This window comes from Octopus bimaculoides, chromosome 1 (assembly GCF_001194135.2).
Source record: "Octopus bimaculoides isolate UCB-OBI-ISO-001 chromosome 1, ASM119413v2, whole genome shotgun sequence".
Classification (NCBI taxonomy): domain Eukaryota; kingdom Metazoa; phylum Mollusca; class Cephalopoda; order Octopoda; family Octopodidae; genus Octopus; species Octopus bimaculoides.
In genome coordinates, this window is record NC_068981.1 from 43,208,373 (window position 1) to 43,216,468 (window position 8,096).

General features: G+C 34.6%; 1 long non-coding RNA gene across 1 annotated transcript in view; it reads left to right on the forward strand.

Moving 5' to 3' along the window:
* Positions 1-8,096, forward strand: part of LOC128247326 (uncharacterized) — a 235,704-nt gene that overhangs the window by 120,478 nt on the left and 107,130 nt on the right. The window contains exon 2 of the long non-coding RNA XR_008263707.1: positions 4,930-5,022. This is a non-coding gene — a long non-coding RNA (uncharacterized LOC128247326). The remainder of the gene's footprint in view (positions 1-4,929; positions 5,023-8,096) is intronic.

The window sequence follows — 8,096 nt, forward strand, 5'->3', positions numbered from 1 at the left end:
CTTGTGCGGGTGGCACATAAGATGTACCATCCTGAGCGTGACCGTTGCCAGTACCGCCTGACTGGCCTTGTAGGGTTTTCGAGCGAGATCGTTGCCAGTGACCCTGGACTGGCTCTTGTGTGGGTGGCACATAAAAGACACCATTTCGAGCGTGGCCGTTTTCGTGCGGGTGACACGTAAAAGCACCCACTACACTCTCTGAGTGGTTGGCGTTAGAAAGGGCATCCAGCTGTAGAAACTCTGCCAAGTTAGATTGGAACCTGGTGTTGCCATCCGGTTTCACCAGTCCTCAGTCAAATCGTCCAACCCATGCTAGCATGGAAAGCGGACGTTAAACGATGATGATGATGATGATATATATCTTATATTGTATGTATTTTATTAATTTGCCTGTACAGCTGATAAATTTGCCTGTCACACATGATGGTATTTCAATGATACCATCCCTTTCTTATATTCAAATATCGCCATCGGTTTAGAGAAAAATTTGTAGTTTAGAATCAGTAGTTCTTTGACTGCTATTTCTAAATTTTCAGTATGTTGGAGAAGCAACTCAATGCTAATCCGTGTATATTTATGATGATAAATAGTTTTACCGATAAAGGTTTTTTCATACTGAACTACTTGGCAAAATTGTTAATTATTAATTCTATTATTAATTGACGATTCCCTGCCCTTATTCTTGTATATGTTATATATATATATATATATATATATATATATATATACATATACATATAAAGGTTTATTGCATATATACAGTTCCTGTTGTATGTATATAACCCCACTCCACCCCTACATTACTATAACTATATATACACTGTCAATATTCGCATATACATCAAATATACACACAAAAGACACATGTATGGGTATTATGTATATTTGGTATTTTCTAACTTGCACTATACATTAGTAAGACTACAACTCAAGAAATACACACATACATCCACTATTGACACAAGTGAACATACACATGCCAAAAACATATATACATATCAACATACATATGAAATAAGCACACATATAAACTTCTGATAGTACATACTTACTCACTTATGAAAATGCACATACACATAAATCCACACAAGCACCAACTGACATGTGCACACAATCAATTTTACCTCCCTATGTGAACTCTTTGACATTGAAAGCTAGAGTTTTCTTTTCTCATTTCTACTGCAACTCAAAAATATGGCCTTTTTGTAAATTAGGATGGATATACTTGCTTCTGCTATGTTTGCTATCTTTCATTCATATCGTGCTTTTTTTTTTCTTACCAATAAAAAGCAAACTAATACATCCTGACAAGATATTCTTTGCTGTCCATGTTATATATATACTTAAATATTCATCATTATAAATTATTACACACACACACACACACACAAACAGAAACACACACAATCATCTTTTCCATGCATGTATGTCTTGGACAAGCTTGCTGAGATGGATTTCCTATGGCTGAATGCTTCTCCTGTTTCCAAGTAAGGTAATATTTCTCCATGACCAGACATGTTTTAATGAAGGATTGGAAATGAACGATATCACTTCTGTGACAGTGACATTACTATCACATGATGTCAGTCAAGGAGACAGTAACACACACACACACACACACACACACACACACACACACACACACACACACACACACACACACACACACATATATATACATATGTGCCGACATTATCATCATCATCACTTAATGTCCATTGTCCATGCTGGCTTGGGTTGGATGGTTGGACTGAAACTGTTAAGCTGGGAAGCTGATTTGGTATGGATGCCCTTCCTAACACCAGCCACTCCAAGAGTGTAGTGGGTGCTTTTTATGTGCCACCAGCATGGGTGTTGTTTACAAAACACTGGCATTGGCCATGACTATAATCTCACTTGGCTTGACAGGTCTTCTCAAGCATGATATATTACCAAAGGTCTCAGTCACTTGTCACTGCTTCCATGAGGCTCAAAGTTCGAAGGGTACTTTTTATGTGTCACTGGCACAGTTGCCAGGTATGTGACACTGGCATTGGCCATGTCTACCATTTCACTTGGCTTGATAGGTATTCTTAATCACAGCATGTCACCCAACATTCAAAGAGTGCTTTTTTTTACATGCCACTGGCACAAATACCAGTTACCTGACACTAGTATCAGCCATGACTGCAAATTCACTTGGCTTGACAGGTTTTCTCAAGCATGGTATATCACTTGCCATTGCCTCCATGAGGTCCACTGTTCAGAGACCATGCTTTATCACCTCTTCCCACATCTCCCTGGGTCTATCTCTTTCACAGGTTCCTGCCACAGTTAGAGATCAGCTCTTCTTCACACAGCTGTCCTCATCCAAAAGCACATATATGTATATATATACGGGTCTGATCAATAAGTATCCGGACTGTAGCCATAGTAATGAAATTAAAGCATGCAGAGTAAAGCCAGTTGGCATAGATTGACCTGAAACGCATCTCATACCCAAATCTTCAGTGATAATGGACTGAACTGAAATGTAACTAATCTGCACATCCTCTGATAACACATGGATAGTGATTCAATGATTTCTCTTCACAGCTGCATGCACGTCTGTGATGGTTTTCTCAGTTCTGCTGGTTGCAGGTCTCCTAGAATGTTCGTCAATATCAACATTTTTTCGCACATCTTGGAAACGTCAGAACCACTCGTACACTTGTTTATGATTCATACACTCCTCTCCATACACTTTCTGCAACTTTGCGTGGGCCTCTGAGCAGGTATTGCCATGGCAACTTTCTCTGTCATGGTCAATGTGACGATCACACACTACACACCTTCATTCAAAGCATTGCTGTAAACAACAGAAGTGAGATACAATGTTAAAACTTAGTACACATACACAGCAGAGTTCAAGGTCAATCTCTGTCAAGCGGCTTCATTTTGTGTGATTTAGCTTCGTTACTATGGCAACAGTCAGGATACTTATTGATCAAACCTCATGCATGTATATTTGTTAGGCAGTTTCCATCTACTAAATCCACACAAAAGGTATAGGTTAGCCCAGGGTTAGAATAGAAGCCACCTGTTCAAGATTTCACATAGTAAGATTGAACCTGAAACGATGTGGTTGGGATGCAAACTTCTTACCACACAGCCATACCTAATACATACATAAAAGATTTATATATATGTGTGTATGTGTGTGTGTGCATGTGTGTGTGTGCATATGTGTGTACACACATATGTATATCTTTATGCATATACATGCATACACACACACACAAACACGCATACACACATACACACACACTCACACACATACACACATGCACTTACACACACATACACACACATATGTAATATAGTGCAAGAATAGCACCACCTCAATAAAGTTGAGGCAAGCATGGTTATCTATTAAGTGTTTCACAATGATGTAGTTCAAATTGAGCAACCCACAATGCAATTATCTTAACCATAATTTTAGGTGATCAAAGCCTTGTGAGTGAACTGGTTGATGGAAAATATGTGATAGCTTGATGCAGGGCCTGCACTTGTTCTGAAGTAGTAGACCAAATCTTTCACCAAATTAATAAAAACAGTTGTCTCTCAGGTGCCCACGGGCCTTTAGTGAGGGCTACTCTGTTGTAAGAATTTGGGTCAGGTTTCTGGTTTGAGAAAAATTTTTATTCCTTCTTCCCTTCAATTTCAAAAGGTCTGTAAATGTTTATGAGCACAGCACTCACCTTTCTGCTCAGGTTCATCCATAAATAAGTCATCCTAAATAAGTCAGCTAAAAATGTTTTATATGTATGGCAACAAGTTATAAATGTACTTTTCCTATTGTAGACATGTTGTATGTATGTGCGCGTGCACACATGCATATGTGTGTTGGTGTGTTGGTGTGTGTGTGTGTGTGTGTGTGTGTGTGTGATTTGAAGATTCTTGATTCTTCAGATGATTCACAGTAATATATATGCTTGTTTATCATTTAAATGGCATTAGAAAAATTGTGCATATGACCATCTAGTTTATGGTTCAGACCACATATAAATATTTTTATTTGTGCATTGACTGCTGTGCTTATTGTTAGACTGTCTATTATTAAAAGCAATTTAAAGTTTTGTACACTTTACATCAGTAAAAAGCTCAAAAAATATATTTATTTTCACAATGTAATGAAAATGCAGGGAGATATTTTGACGAAATTCAATAGAAAATGATTTGTAAAAAGTTAAAAATGAAGAAAGATAAAACTAGATAAGACATAAAAATAAACTGTGGTATTAGGCAAACTGTGATGTAGTAATTAGTTTGCTGATGAGGGCCAAATATCTTATTTGAAAGGTTTACGGCTATTTAATTTTTAGCTATTTTTACACTATGTTTTTCATGATTTTATTGTTTCCTTTAAAGGAATAAACCAATATGATTAATTTAGAAGCAAGTGTGTGCCAGACATTTCAATTCTCTTTTCTTTTAATCTTTTTTAATCTTTATTTAATAAAAGTCTCAAAAGACCTTTTTGATATCAGTCTAAGATTGATATGAAAACATCCTCTCAACAAACTATGTTATTCTCTTATTCTCATCTCTTTTGCTACTGTGAAAATAATTTCAGTTGTTTAGTGATAATGATGTTCTTGAGTTTTACAAACAAATATTGCCTAACCTATGGATTGCTTCCCAGGAACATTAGAGATATTGTAAATAATGAAGTAAAAATATGAACAGACCAAGTACTTTAAAGTAATCGGAATGCTTCTTGAAACATCTTATTGGTAAGAATTTAATCAATGCTTCCACAAGTAAAAGAAGTTCATATAACTAAGGTTAAACTCTTGTTTATAAATGAGAATAATAAATGTACATTGTTTTCCATGTCTGGATATTAATTCTTTTGTCATGTCTTGCATATATATTTCCCACAAGATGTAGTATCTATTCATTTTCTAGCTACATAAGAATTTATGAATCCTAGACAATATTCAGAAATGGGTCACTCATCTAATTGGCATTCACTTGCATTCTCCAGTTTCTGTTCCACAGGTATGCTATCTCCTTTATCTGCCTTTTGCACTGATACTACAATGGTTTCTACACCTTACAGTTTATCACCTTTGTTATGTCAAACCCAAGTACTTGCACTAAACATAATGCTTAGTCCTTCCTTTCCAGAATGTTGGTCCTCCGGAATTCTCACCCATCTATCCCCTTCCCACACCGCACCTTTCCTGTAGATATTGACATGAAACTGTCTAAGAGAAATATTAATGATATCAGTCATACTGGTCTTGGAGAGTCTGAAAAGGTCATGGGTACAATTCTTCCTTATTCAACAAAAACTAAAGAAAAAAAGAAAAAGATGAAAAAATTGAACAACATGTTGACTGTGTTTATTAGTTGTTTAGTTGCTGGTTAGTTGGTTGGTGAATACTCTATCTTATAGGTTAATCTTCCCTTTAGGTATTTTCAAATGTTTTAAAGTAAAATATACTTTTTGAACTAATTTCAATTTAATATTATGTATTCCATGGTTTACTTTGATATACTTTGAATGATCAAAATAATCTTAAGGTGACAACAGAAAATGATAAATTAGAAAGAAATAGATTGCAACTAGTATGGAAGGCAAATTAGATTTTAGATTAAAAGAATAGACTAGTTAACCTTGTGTCCAAAGTTCATGACATTGTAACAACAATAGACACTTCCAGAGTACCAATCATAGTTACTTCCATTCCTTAGTTAAATAACAGTAAAAAGTGCATTCAAGGAATAAAAAAGAAGTTTTTCAATTGTTGAAGCCATTTCACTTTTCTTCATGCAAGCTAATAGCAATCGTGCATTGGAATCTTTTGAAAAAAAATCCACTTTGATCTTTGCTGAAAGGCTCAGGAAGTGCTTTTTCGTTGAGATCAAAGTGTAGTATTTTACTCTTTAAAGTGCTAACTGATCATTTTAGAGAGTAACTTTTGAAAAATACCTTTAGGAAAGGAATAAGCATCAAAACTTGCATTTATTGTGCCTCTCAATAGTCTTAGAATTATACACTCCAGTATATGCTCGCAAACCATGACAATGTCACAATAAATTATATCGTAAAGTATCTATGCTAAGGAAAAAGAAAGAAAATAGAAGAAAACTTGCATTGAGTAGTGTCTATAATTATATACAATTATGTTCCTTTCATCAGAATCTTTTGGTTAAGGAAGACAATACAAATGGAATATTTATTAAGAAATTTATCTGGAACATCTTACAACCATCTTGCAATATGTTTCCTATAGTGTGATTTTCTACAGAATATATTACAATGCTATTTTAGTTGCTTACAATGTTAAAAAACAAATAAAATAAAAAGAGTATAATAAAAGAGAATGGAGATTTTAGTGGGATTTCTCAAAGTTGTTTCCTTGCACATAAAGTAGCAATTATCTGTCTAAATTGCTAGTACTTTCAATGGTTCTGCTTATCTGTTGATTGGCTAATAATGATGTGTAATTGAAATACAACTGGGAATATCTAAATTTGAAACCAGCATTCTGTGTTTCACTCATCAAAAGATGTTAACAATCAGAAGAAGCTAATTATTTCTAACAAAACAAAGAAAAATACATGAAAAAAGGCAGACAAAAAATATGAATCCTTCAATAGATGAAGCATCTTGTCTGGGGACACAATACATCTAACAATCTGTCATATAGATTGTCTTATAAAATTGAGAGATGCTATATGTGTCATTAGATTATTATTCTGTTAGTTGAAGAGTTACAAGTTAATGTATAAGGCAACTGTCCAGCTTTCCCACAGCAATATCACTTAACTTTTACTGGCCCAGTCTACCCCACTATACACAGGTATCAGTGTGAAGAACAATTTTCTGGGGTACGAAGTAAGGCATGCTGCACGGCTTTCATACATATTTGTTTGTGTGTGTGTGTGTGTGTGTGTGTGTGTGTGTGTGTGCATGCATGCAGGTATAGTTGTGTAATTAAACAATTTGATTTGCATCAATCTAGTTCCAGTTGAGGTGTCTTCTATAATAGTCTTGTGTCAACCAAAGCATAGTGGGTAAAAATTTAGCTAAACTGAAACTATAATGAAAGTACAGTTCTATATTTAAGAGATGAGGAATTATGTACATTATTTACATTATTTACATTTGATGGATATTTGTCTTCATCTTGTTTGTTGTTAACACAACATTTCGGCTGATATACTCTCCAACCTCCAGTTTGATTCCAGGTAGTGACCTGAATAATAATAATAATAATAATAATAATAATAATAATAATAATAATAATAACATCAAAAATTACTTAAAAATGAGAACCCTGATGAAGGCAGGAGGGTATATCAGCCAAAACGTGTTAACAACAAACAAAATGGGGACAGATATCTGTCAAATGTAGATAATTTAAATAAGGTATAATGAAACTAGTTGGTTAGTTGTGTGTGTGTGCATGCATGTGTCTGTGTGTGTCTGTGTGTGATGTCTATCACCATAGGAAGAACAAAATTTTTTGGTATTCTGAGTGATATCCATTTACATTTGGTTACCTAAATTTTGTCTTTTACAAATTTGTTAAAATACGATAAACAAACAAAATAAAATAAAATACTGGGTTGATATAAGCATCTGAAACTCTTGTAGACGGTGCCAAACTACGATCATTGTCCAATAACTAAAAACTAGTCAAAAAAAAAAAAAGAAAAGGAAAAAGAAGAATTTAGTTATTTTCGGTGAGAAGCTCAAATACTGCCAAAATCTAAACGAAGGTATTAAGAAAACTTTGAAGCTATTCCTCCAGTTAAATCACAATAAATCAACATACACACACAAAAATGTCAAAGGTCCATTCAGAGCCATAGACTCATAAAACTAGTTTATATACTCCTTCTCTGGATAAGACACCTGTCTGTTGCAGGATTATGCCTTTTTGCCAACTGAGTGAACTGAAGCAACATGAAATGTTGCTCAAGAACGCAACACATTACTTGGTTCAGGAAACGAAATCACAATCTTACAGTCATTAGTGCAGTACCTTAACCATTAAGGCACATGTTTCCACATATATACATATGCGTATGTGTGTGTGAGTATATATATATATATATAT